Source organism: Somniosus microcephalus, chromosome 11 (genome assembly GCF_052327205.1).
Source record: "Somniosus microcephalus isolate GS21.2 chromosome 11, FLI_Smic_1.0, whole genome shotgun sequence".
Taxonomy (NCBI): domain Eukaryota; kingdom Metazoa; phylum Chordata; class Chondrichthyes; order Squaliformes; family Somniosidae; genus Somniosus; species Somniosus microcephalus.
In genome coordinates, this window is record NC_140997.1 from 201645879 (window position 1) to 201658161 (window position 12283).

A 12283-nucleotide genomic window follows, 5' to 3' on the forward strand; every position below is an offset into this window, starting at 1 on the left:
GAAGCGGGAAAATCAAAAAACAGGCTGAATACTACTGACAAGTACCTGTTAATAGGCAGGTAATTGCCTTTAATCCGTTTCCCACCGCTAGGTGTCAGGTCCATTTGCAAATCGGTGACCCGACACTTGGGAAGGCTGTTTGGAGATGGGTTGATGGTGGGTTTGGGACCCGCCGTCAATCAAAAGGACTTTAACCTCTGACCCGCCTCTCTGAGCGCCGGCAAAATCGTGGCCATAATGTTCAATGCAAACCATACAAGCATACAAACTTGAATTGTAGTTTAATCTTTGCTTCTGATTTCAAAACTCTTAGTTGATTGCACAAATTTAAAAAATACTCTGGTTCTAACAATAACCAACGATTCTGGAAACACTCAACAGGTCAGGCAGCACCTGTGACGGGAACAAACATGTTAATATTTTGTGTGGAGACCCTTCATCATTCTCATTGTTTCAACACCACAGATCTATAAATTGGCCTTTCAATAACCAGAGATGGCCATGTCAGTAAATCAGGATCGGAATCAGTATCTTCACTGGTTTGCTTAATTTCCGACAGCTTCCCTCTCTACAGAACTGGATCAACGTCCTTAGCTGTTACTTGACTAGTTAAGTGGCTTTTGAGGCACTTCAGAGTTGTAAAATGAACATTATTGTCGGAAGCACTGATTAGCTTTGTTGGAAAAATCTGGCTAATGAAATTATATAGAACAAATTCAGCCAGCAGAAAACTGAAGCAAATAGCATTGCTATTACTCCAAACTGTTAAAATAAACAAAAATGGCAAGATTAACAGCCCATTTTTTCTTTAGAAATGGAAAGCTTCCACCTCTCCCCATAGAAGGGCACAGCGAGTTCAGAGTTGTTGAAAGGAAAAAAATTGTTGAATATGAAAGAGGAAATCAAGCTTCTTGGAAGCAGCTCTAGTTATGGAGGAGATGGGAGAGGTCAGAGGAAATAGTGAGATCAAGAATGGCGATAAATGGAGAACGACTGGGCCAGAGGTGGTAGCTGCTGGTGAAGCTTGCAAGAGACATGGAGAAATTGTCTTTCAAGAATTGAAAAAGTAAGATTTTAATTGTCCCATTAAAGGACATAGAAGTTATCCAGATGTATTGATTCAGCCGCTGCACCGTGTGAAGTTATGAGCACTGAGGGCACAGACAATTTGAGGGAAGCTATTGAATGTCAAGTAGAATCGCCAAAAATGGATGAATGGAGTTGAAGTATGAAAGAGCAGGTAATTAATGTGAAGGAAGAAGTGGAAGAGAAGCCAAAGCTCTGGGGAACCCCTTAGTTGATGGAGAAGAGTCAGAAAATGTTAGAGGTTGGAAATGGTATAGAACAGGAGTAAGTTTAGAGGATGATGGAGGGATATATTATTGGAGTTCAAATAATAGAGGATCAGGAAAATCTGAGGGGGATAAAACTCAAATGCCAGTCATAATAGAACAAAATGGATGCGAGATTTCCTTACATGTGTTGTTATATGAGAGGTACTAATATGTATCGCTTGTGGTAATAAAGCTTACCCAATCTGGCTGCAAAAAGCAGTGTTATAGCCTTAATTATACTGCATTACTCTGGCTTCCAATTTTAGTGGTAATGTGTAACATGATTAGGACATGCCTCCTACTGGTTTTAATAATACAGTGGCACTATAGCATTCTGAAGTAATTAACTCAGTCACCAAGCAGCGATGGCAAAAGCAGCTGGCATCTTGGGTTAGCTCCCTGCTACTGAAGAAATGGACCTGAGGAGGAAGAATAGAGCTGCACACCCATAGTAATTACATACAGTTCTCAGAGTAGCAGTGAACTTGCAATTTCAAATTCAGCAAGGAGACTATTCTGAATATGGCAGGAGTTGCAGGAACCAGGAGAGCCCAAGAACTTTAGGTTTGCACACAGCTCACGAATACCATACTAAACACTGCCTATAAAAACAGATTACAGGAACCAACTGAGCAACAGAAGTTTGGGAGGCCACAGACTCCTTAATAGACCTTTCTAATGAAATGACTAAAGAGGACAGATTTGAAATCAGGGTCTTCAGTACCACGGTCTTGCCTGCAACCATAACAGTAACCTTAGTAGTCATATTTTATATTATGGATACATGCTCAGGTCAGTCTGTCTCGGGATTTTGGTAGCATCAGTCAGTCCATCTGTGTCGACGTATCAAGTATGTCACAGTTCTGTGGTGAAGAGAAGATTAGAAAACGTATGCTTTCATACAAGCCAGCCAAGGTGACGAGAAATAGCAACAGGTCAATGCTGGTTTCCCCATGTTTCTGGACTCACTAACTGCACACTTCATGCAACTTCTGAATGGGAACGCATCAAAAAAGGAATGGTATCAATAAAATTAACATTTAAGTAATTTAAAAAAATTTGTTCATGGGATGTGGGTGTCACTGGCAAGGCCAGCATTTATTGCCCATCCCTACTTGCCCTTCAGAAAGTGGCGGTGAGACACCTTCTTGAACCACTGCAGTCCGTGTGGTGAAGGTACTCCCACAGTACTGTTAGGGAGGGAGTTCCAGGATTTTGACCCAGCGACGATGAAGGAACGCTGATATATTTCCAAGTCAGGATGGTGTGTGACTTGGAGGGGAACTTGGAGGTGATGGTGTTCCCATGCACCTGCTGCCCTTAGACTTCTTGGTGGTAGAGGTCACGGATTTGGGAGATGCTCGAAATTGAAATACCATTGATCATATCACACACTTAGAGCTGGATTTTCCCTGCGGAGATGGGATGGTGGCGGGAGAGCTGGTTGGCGGATTCCGGTCCCGTCCCGTCTGCAGCCGCTCTCTGAAAAAGATTTTTCGTAGTTTGGGCTTGTTAAGCCCGCCCTGCGAGGTTCCCGGCCAATTAACAAGAAGCAGGTCTGACGCGTCATCAGCCCGTTTCCTTAAAGAGACCACGGCCACGTTGATTTTGACAGTTCTGCTATCCTGTCAGTGTTCTACAGCATTGAGGTGTTGCAAACACTGACAAGCAGTGCACAAAGGTACACGTCTGCACCCAGGCTCACGCATATGGAGGGAGTGACAGCACGCAGGGAGATTCTCTTCCCTTCCCATGGGTAGAAGAGACCTCCCCAGGAGATCAACGCAGCCTGGTTGCACATTACACAGGAGGACACAAGCAGGGATGTCGTCAGGCATGCGTGGCTGCAGTGGCACCAAACTTTCAATGATCTCAGTAGATCACGAAACGTCACTACAATGCCACACTCAAACTCACCCTGCTGTGCCACTCATCGTATTCCCATCACTCGGCCTTCCCTACCCTACTCCTGCGCATCCTTACTCACACTAACTTACCTTGCGCCTCCACCCATCACTCTCTATCTACATTATCACTTCCCCATCTCACTAGCCACCTCTCACATTCACCCTCATCCTACTGCAAGCATACCAACTAACAACACACAGGGTAGGCACTTGAGAGGTTTAGCCAATGTTCATGTGAAGTTTCTGGTAATGTGTTGTCATACAGTGAAATCTATATTTTCAACACTTCACCTTATTGGACAGATCTGTGCTCACCTTGAGAAGCGTCTTACTGAATGTTGAGACATAACTTCCCCCTCCCCCCCACCCCCCCCCCCCACTATAGTGATGAGTGTGACTGGAATGGCTTGGACATTATAGGGATGCTTTATGGTGCTGGTGTGGGATGGTGTCAACCTGGCGCTTCATGTGGCAGCCAGGAAGTGAAGTGAAGTAAATCTGGCCATGAAACGTTAACTCTGTTTCTCTCTCCACGGATGCTGCCCTGGCCTGCTGAGTTTTTCCAGCGTTTTCTGTTGTTATTTCTGGAAATGCGCTAGTTGTGTTTGGACAGAAACGAGTGAAACCACACAAGGGGGTTGATTTGAACTCGGAGTGGGTTCCAGGCAATAATCCATTCCAGCGATGTGATTTCCTGCCAGGCAGATGCCGTAGGATGCCATGCCGATTTTAACCCCCCTGACTCATTTAAATGCCACTGGTCCACTTCCTGCCTCGAACAGGTGTGAAGAAGATGCAGAATGGTTGATATTTAAACTGCCACAAAGACTTGATGGCAGCAGACAACTGGCTAAAATTTTATTATAGTAACATTAAAAATATTGGGCCTGAATTTGCAGATGGATGTTAATATTTATTTTCACCCTTACGCTGGTAAAAGAAGGCCTTATGCCTGTTTTTACCAGGCGTAAGAGTTTCGTGGGCATTCGCTGGGCAAGAATTGGACAAATAGCCCAACTCTCCGTCAGCAAATGTCCATTTCCCGGGGATGCGGAGGATCTGTCAAGAAGATTCTTGACAGATCGCAAGTTCCGGGTTTTCATGCATGTGTAAAATCGGAGCTTGCGAGGCACTTATGGGTGCGTACGCGGTCACAGGCGACGAAAAATCCAGGCCATTATGTAGGTCCTGGCCTTAACTAAGGAAATTAAGAAAATATTTGAGGAAAAATTGTTAGTAGGTTCTTGTGTGGAATTGCTATAATAACAACATACATGGTATCATAGTTAGCACAAAAAGTTTTACCTTTTTTAAACAATAAATCAGAAACAATTGGGCTTCACTATATATTTTTACTTTCCTACTGATATGTAGATAGGAAAATATCTCAAATCAAACAAAATTGAACACTGGTACCAAGGCTGGTTTATTCCTTCTTGCCCTTTCTACTGACCTGGGTATCACTTAAGTAGCCCATGTTCTTAAACTTCCTGATTGCTATTTTAAGACATAATCAGATAAAATGCATTTGCAGTGTCACCAGCATTCCTTCACATAACTCTTTTTAGGCAAAATGGTAACTAATACAGTTTACTGAATAGTTATGGACTAGCTAAGACTTTTATGAGGCTGCATGTTGAACACAAAGGATCTTTTTGTAAAAGGAACTCATCAACAATTATCTGAAAAATTAAGTAATCAATCATGATATTAGTCAAACATACCTACAGGTATAAGAAATTGCCTGCAATGTGACGAAAATACAGGAGCCGAAGATAGTAACTCTCTTGCAAAGATTAAAAAGTTAAATGTCAGTGCACGAGGTTGAAAACCATTGTAAACTTTAGTAATGCCTTGATTAGAATACTTGTTGAAAAACGTCCTAAACATGGCCATAGACTACATAAAATAAGTTGCGTAGCTTTAGAAAATAATGAAAAAAATGGCAAGAAAAATCTAAATCTGCCAGGTGTAGTCATTCTGTGATGTGAAAACATTTGCAAAAGTAAAAGACTCGGGGCCTAAATTCCTTAGCGCAATCAGTGCAATTCCGGCAGCACACAATGGCAGCATGTTGGAATGGAAAGGCTTGAGGACCAAAGTAAAATTGACCTCGGGCCTCATCAGAATAAATCAGGCGTGCTGCAGGCTCGCCGGTCATGGCTTTATGAATTTCGGCCCACACTGAGGTCCAGAGGTAAGTCCGGGGGCGGGGGGGAAGCGATCGGGAGGGGCCAAGGGCGGGTCTGCAGTGACCTGCAGTTGTTTCATGGTGCCATCCTTCTCACTTCACAAAATACTAAAACATTTCAAGTATTTGGGCCTTTTTCTGAGCGCCCTGGTTAGACTGCTCAAAACCCGTAAATGCCAGTTTGCGCTTGTGATGCGCAAGCTCTGACCAGAGCAAATGAATTTAGGAGTCCGGGTCTGAAATAAGCGCAGGGCCTATGCTCATTTTAGACAGCCACCAGGGTCGCCTAACAAAAGGCCCCAACAAATTTAGTAGTGGCCTGAACTCCTGTGCAGATCCCTGCTAAATTGGTTATTGTTGCGCCCATTTTAGGCCCATAAAACGGGTGCAATGATGTTAAATTTAGACCCAGATGTTTCCACACACACCTCAATTTTAACAAATATATTTAGAAATGCATTTTGTAATGCATAACTACTATTTTGTAGTATTGGTTATACATTACTTGACAGGTAAGGCATGCTTGAAAACATGTCCAAGGTCTTTCAAAGCAAGAGATTCTTTATATTTGCAGTCTTACACGAAAGGATAAAAACTGTTTTTGTGGTTATCAGCAGTAATGTAAAGCTCTAAGTTGCCACCACTTATAGAAAAATAACCATTAAACAAAGTTGGGTGCATAGTTAACAAGGTATAGGATAAATTGACTAACTTTGTTTTCAGAATAAATTGCACTGTGGCACTTTACCTTGATGTACTGCATCTACCTTACCCCATAGAAACGTCTAGTTACATGGGCCTGAATTATATGGTTGGCAGGTAATAGTAGCTTTTTGTTTGTAAGTTCTCCAATTTACTGCCAATGCATGATATTTTGTTAGAACAGTAATAATAGTCTTTCTTGTCATTCAGTTTTCTTTTTAAATTGACAATTGGGTTATAGCAGTACAAGGTATTTAGTACGTACAAATATTATGCAAATTTTAGTTGTAAATTACTCAAAGTTTACAGGTAGAAATCAGTGAGATGTCATTAATGAATTATCTGGTTCCAGCAGGAGTTGGGGAGGGCAGGAGGTAGATGGAAATCTAATTCTTATGGTGGAGGTGAGGTGTAAGATGCATATGAGAGAAGTTATGCCCAGAATAGGGGATTCCCTTCAAATCTCTTGAATCTGACAGGAATGCAGTATCAGAGGTAACGCGTGAAGTGCATCAGGAGCATGTCCAGACAAAAAGACTTGCATCTGGTTACCTCATGCATTGCAGGACACTGAAATAATGGCAGGAAATTACTTAGCCTTATTTAGAAACCAAAACTAGTATGGTGGGGAAAAGGTGGTTAGCAATTGGATTAACAAGTCTTGGGCTCATGGCAATGCTGCATGGATCAGGATTTCTCCAGGCAGTTGGAGATGAGGAGTAGTTGACTGAGCAGCTGGTGGAGAAGTGAAAGGAAAACGAACGGGGAAGTTGCAGGAAAGATGAAGACAGAAAAAGAAGCAAGCAGTTGGAAAGAAGCAAGATATAAAATAAAGGAAGGGACTGGGAAAAAGGTTTTTTTTAACTTATAAAGACAAAATGGGAAAGGAGAAAGAATGGAGTGTGAAAATTGTATATGAGAAATAGGAAAACAGAAAAAGAACAAAAGTACATCACTTAATAAAGAAAGAAAAAAGACAAGAAAAATGAAACCTTAAAACAGAGCTTGAGATGTTCCCAAAGAGAAAATGTCAGAGGAAGAACAACGTTAAGTAGCATACTAAACAAAAATTGATAAGATTGAAACCGAGAGAGCTACAGGAGGTAAAAGATTTGGAAGTGGTAGATATGAGTATGTGTTGCACCGGTTTTTCAGAGTGGCTGTCTAAAACAGGCCTAACATCTGTTTAAGGACTCCTGTGGAAAATGTGTTTCTTATGAGTGGAGCAGGTGGCGGGCCTACCCTGCTCAGGATTCTTCAGCAGCTGCTGAAGCCGCCATCAAAAGGTACGTTTTATAAAAAATAAATGCTTTAAAAAAAAAACTCCTGTGGAACCAGAAGGAGCAGGAGTGTTCCCCCTATTCCACATTTGTCACGATTGGCCCACCCCGTTGCCCACGGCAACCCCCACAACTTGCCTTCAGGCCACTGCCGGTGAGGCACGCTGACATTCATCACCTTCGATGCGCAAGCTGCCTGTGGAGGCGTGACAGGTGCCGCATAGAACGTTAGTGAGGCCCTGACGGCCTCGGGCATCCTGATTAGGGCGCACGCTGCCTGCACAGTGCCCAGTCTGGGGCCCCAAAAACAGACCCAGATGATTTTCCACCACAAAGCATTCAGCAACAAGAAGAAAATAATTGTGCTATTTAAATGCTTAGCTCAGTGGAAACTGTGCAGAAAACTCTGAGTTGGAAACCAGAGACATAAGGAGGCAGAAGCCAATCTGATACCATCATGAAGCACTACCGTTGGCTTAATTTTTGGAAACTAGAGATCTATGAGAATAAATCAGAAGCGTAACTGTTCAAGGACGAGAAGCCAGGTGAAGAAATCTCTGAAGAAATTGTGCTAAGGAGAAATTAAGGTGTGATACAGGAAAAAACAAACTCTGAAAAAAATCTGTAGAATTTAATCTTAAATGTTGTCTTCAGTGAACATAAAACTAATTTTTTTTTAAACTACAGGCTAGGAGAACTAAAAGAGGAACTTCAAAGACTACTCCTGCTCCCATTTCTTATATGTTATATAAAACTACCAAATTTTATTCCGGCAATTCTACGTATTTCTTACAAAATCTGTAATTTAGAAAAAAACTGATGTTCATGTGCAAGAATCTACTGGTTTCAAAATATTTATTTACTGGTGTAAAAAATACCTCTGCCACGAGGTTGACCATTTGGTGCATTTGCACATAAAACTGGCATATCCATCTCTTCGTGATTCTATATTTCACCCACCACCTTACACTTTTGGAAGGTTCATGGAACTGTGTGTTATCTTCAAGAGAGTATATGCCGCTTTCTCTACCAACAGAGCTTTGAGTATCATATGAGATTACAAAGATAGGGTAAATCTTCTAAGCCGTAAATCTTGTTGGCTTACCCTAGTGCCTCAGCATCTCCTCTAATTTGCTAGTCTTTTTGACATACTTTTCCATCGAAGGTTATTTATCCGCTAAGATCTACTTTTGCAGCTTGTCGCAAGAAAGTCGGGAAGATATTTATTTGATAAATACCCTGAAATGTTCATCCTCTACTGCAGATTTGTTTAACCTCCAATATTGAAGGCTCAGTGGGCATAACACTGAGTCATATAGACGAGGAAAACTTCAGGTCAATCCTTGATCTGTGCTATCTTAGTGAATCTGAGCTGGAGTGATTGGCAAGAAAACTACAACTGGCCTTAGTGTCCCTGGCTAGGATAATAGAGGGGGCGGGGGGGAAATCATCCAAGGTTTCCACCTCCAATCACAATCCAGTGAGCCCTGCTAGAAAGTATACTTGTAGAGACAAATGAACACAGGATCTGGTTTGCCTGTGATCAAATAGCCTGGTGACACTCATTGTTTAGATTCACACATGAAGAATGATACCAAAGGATTGCCATCACATGTGGAATTGTATGTTAGAATGAGTCGCCACCTTAAAAAGGGGGGAGAGGGATTGAACATTAAAAGAAAACCATCACAGCTCATAACTGCAACAATACCTTTGTGTCAGCCATGGCTCAAAGGTAACACTGTCATCTCTACGTCAGAAGGTTGTGGGATCAAGTTCCACTCCAGGAGTTTACCGCAAAATCCAGACTAACATGCCAGTGCAGTACCCGAGGGAGTGCTGCACTGTTGGAGGTGCCGTCTTTCAGATGAGATGTTAAACCGAGGCCCTCAGGTGGACGTAAAAGATCCCAAGGCAATATTCAAAGAAGGGTAGGGGAGTCCTGTGGTAAACCACTGTATTGTATATTGCCACCTCTGGGTGGCGCTGTGTATGGAGGCATGCCTCTGCTGACTCCACCCACCACTGTGTGGGTTTCGTTCAGACTTGTTCAGTCACTCACGAAGAAGCATGGTCTCTTCTTAGCTAATAAAAGCCTTATTCATCTCTTCTTTCGACTCATCATCTCTTCTTCGACTCATCACCTTTTATGAAGTAATTGATAAGCGTATCAAGTCCTACCCGGAGTCTTGGCCAATAATGATCCCTCAGCCAACATCACTAAAACAGATTATCTGGTCATTTATCTCATTGCTGTTTGTGGGAGCTTGCTATGTGCAAATTGGCTGCTGCTTTTCCTACATTACAGCAGGAACTATACTTCAAAAGTATTTAATTGGCTGTGAAGCACTTTGAGATGTCCTGAGGTCGTGGAAGGCGCTGTATAAATGCAAGTTCTTTTTTTTTTGCTTGTCAATCGCAGAGCTCTAGGAGATTGAGACAGGAGTGAAATATGTATAACCAGAAGAGAGCTGTTATATACCATTAAAATTAAGTAATTGTGTATAATAGTTTGTGTAGAAATAACATAAACCCATAGATACATCCACCTTAACAACACCTTGCATAACGACGTTCAGGCTTGGGCTGATAAGTGGCAGGTAACATTTGCGCCACAGAAGTGCCAGGCAATGATTATCTTCAACAAGCGAGAGTCCAACTACCTCCCCTTGATATTCAGTGGTATTACCATCACCAAATCCCCCACCATCAACATCCTGGGGGTCACCATTGAGCAGAAACTTAACTGGACCAGTCACATAAATACTGTGTTTCCCACATTACAACAGTGACTCCACTTCAAAAGTACTTCATTGGCTGTAAAGCACTTTGAAACGTCCGGTGGTCATGAAAGGCGCTATATAAATACAAGTCTTTCTTTCTTTCAACAAGAGCAGGTCAGAGGCCAGGTATTCTGCGGCGAGTGTCTCACCTCCTGACTCCCCAAAGCCTTTCCACCATCTACAAGGCACAATTAAGGATTGTGATGGAATACTCGCCACTTGCCTGGATGAGTGCAGCTCCAACAACACTCAAGAAGCTCGACACCATCCAGGACAGAGCAGCCCGCTTGATTGGCACCCCATCCACCACCTTAAACATTCACTCCCTCCACCACCGGCGTACCATGGCTGCAGTGTGTACCATCTACAAGATGCACTGCAGCAACTCACCAAGGCTTCTTCTGCAGCACCTCCCAAACCCGCAACCTCTTCCACCTAGAAGGACAAGGGCAGCAGGCGCATGGGAGCACCACCACCTCCAAGTTCTACCTCCAAGTCACACACCATCCTGACTTAGAAGTATATCGCCGATCCTTCATCGTCGCTGGGTCAAAATTCTGGAACTCCCTCCCTAACAGCACTGTGGGAGTACCTTCACCACACGGACTACAGCGGTTCAAGAAGGCGGCTCACCACCACCTTCTCAAGGGCAATTAGGGATGGGCAATAAATGCTGGCCTTGCCAGCGATGCCCACATCCCATAAACAAATTTAAAAAAAGGAACAACCCAATTTTTATTCCCACTCCAGCTCCACGAAAAGAAAAGTCAAATGAAAAGACAAAAAATCCAGAGGATGCTAATCTTGTTTGAGCCTCCTACCCACCCCGCCTTAGGTAGGGAGAAAGAAACTCTATCAATTCCTTTGGCAAGGTAGGGAGAAAGAAACTCTATCAATTCCACTGGCAAGATGTTCTGGATCAACTTGCCTGTCTCTACTGCTCCCTTTCCAACACAATTACGAAAAATAATGATTCAGTGACTATTTGTCTGTCCTGTGCTGCTGTATCTTGTTCCTATAGACTGAATCACTTCTGGAGTCAAGTTGGGTCACACAGTTTGGATGCAGTGCTCAGGTTATCAGGGTGTGCCTCTTTAATAAAATTAAACTCCTGTTTCCTCGTCTTCCTGATGACTCAGACCTGACAGCTGAAGCAGAATGTTGGCCGATCATCAAATTCCACATATCTGTGAAAAAATATCAAGAATCAATTCGCACTGGCGAGACAAAGTAACTGGCTCCTCAGTCTTAAACCTTAACAACTACATTCTTCAATTTTCCATTAAGATATCTACTTCCACATACTGCTGTCTTTTTTTGGTGTGTTGTAGGCTTGCTGCATTGAGGTTTTTTTTTAAACTGCCCACATTTTAAGATATGCTAGATAACTAAGACCATAATTAAGGGCGGCAGTTTTAAGTTCTTCTTCAAGGGCATGAATCATATATCTTACGATGGCTGTAAGATTTCTGAATTCCTGATTTTGATAAAGAACATGTATACAGAGACTTAGCATACTCTTCTTTCAATTCTAGGATCTATATTTCAATGCGGCCCACTGATGAGCTGAAAGTCTATTCTGGTGTTATAATGACCTTGTGTAAAATAAATTGGACAGTTTCAATCTAACAAAGGCTCAAGTAATAGGTTCAGTTACACAGCACAATAATTCTAAGAATAATGTTCATAATTCAGCACAAATTGCAATCTCACTCAGCGATATACAAGTGTAGTACATTAAACTGAGCAGCAAATATACAGAAATTATGATAATGATCTTCCCTATTTGAAGTTGAACATGTTGGGTTCTCTGAGGTATTAAGTGTTAACGTTTCCTCAAATATTTATGCCTGTTTTCTTGTCCCATCTTTCTTTGCACATGTTCAGGAGTGCAGTAATAATTAAATTAGGAACAACTTAAAGAGCTTGCATTTCAATCAAGATTTTCAATAGACTACCATGGTTTACCAATTTATCTATTCTGCTGTAGTAGGAGCCCTGTACATTATTAAACACAATGGGGTTGATTTTCACCTTCAACACTAGCTCCACTCTAACTTTTACCATTTGACATATTCATACATGG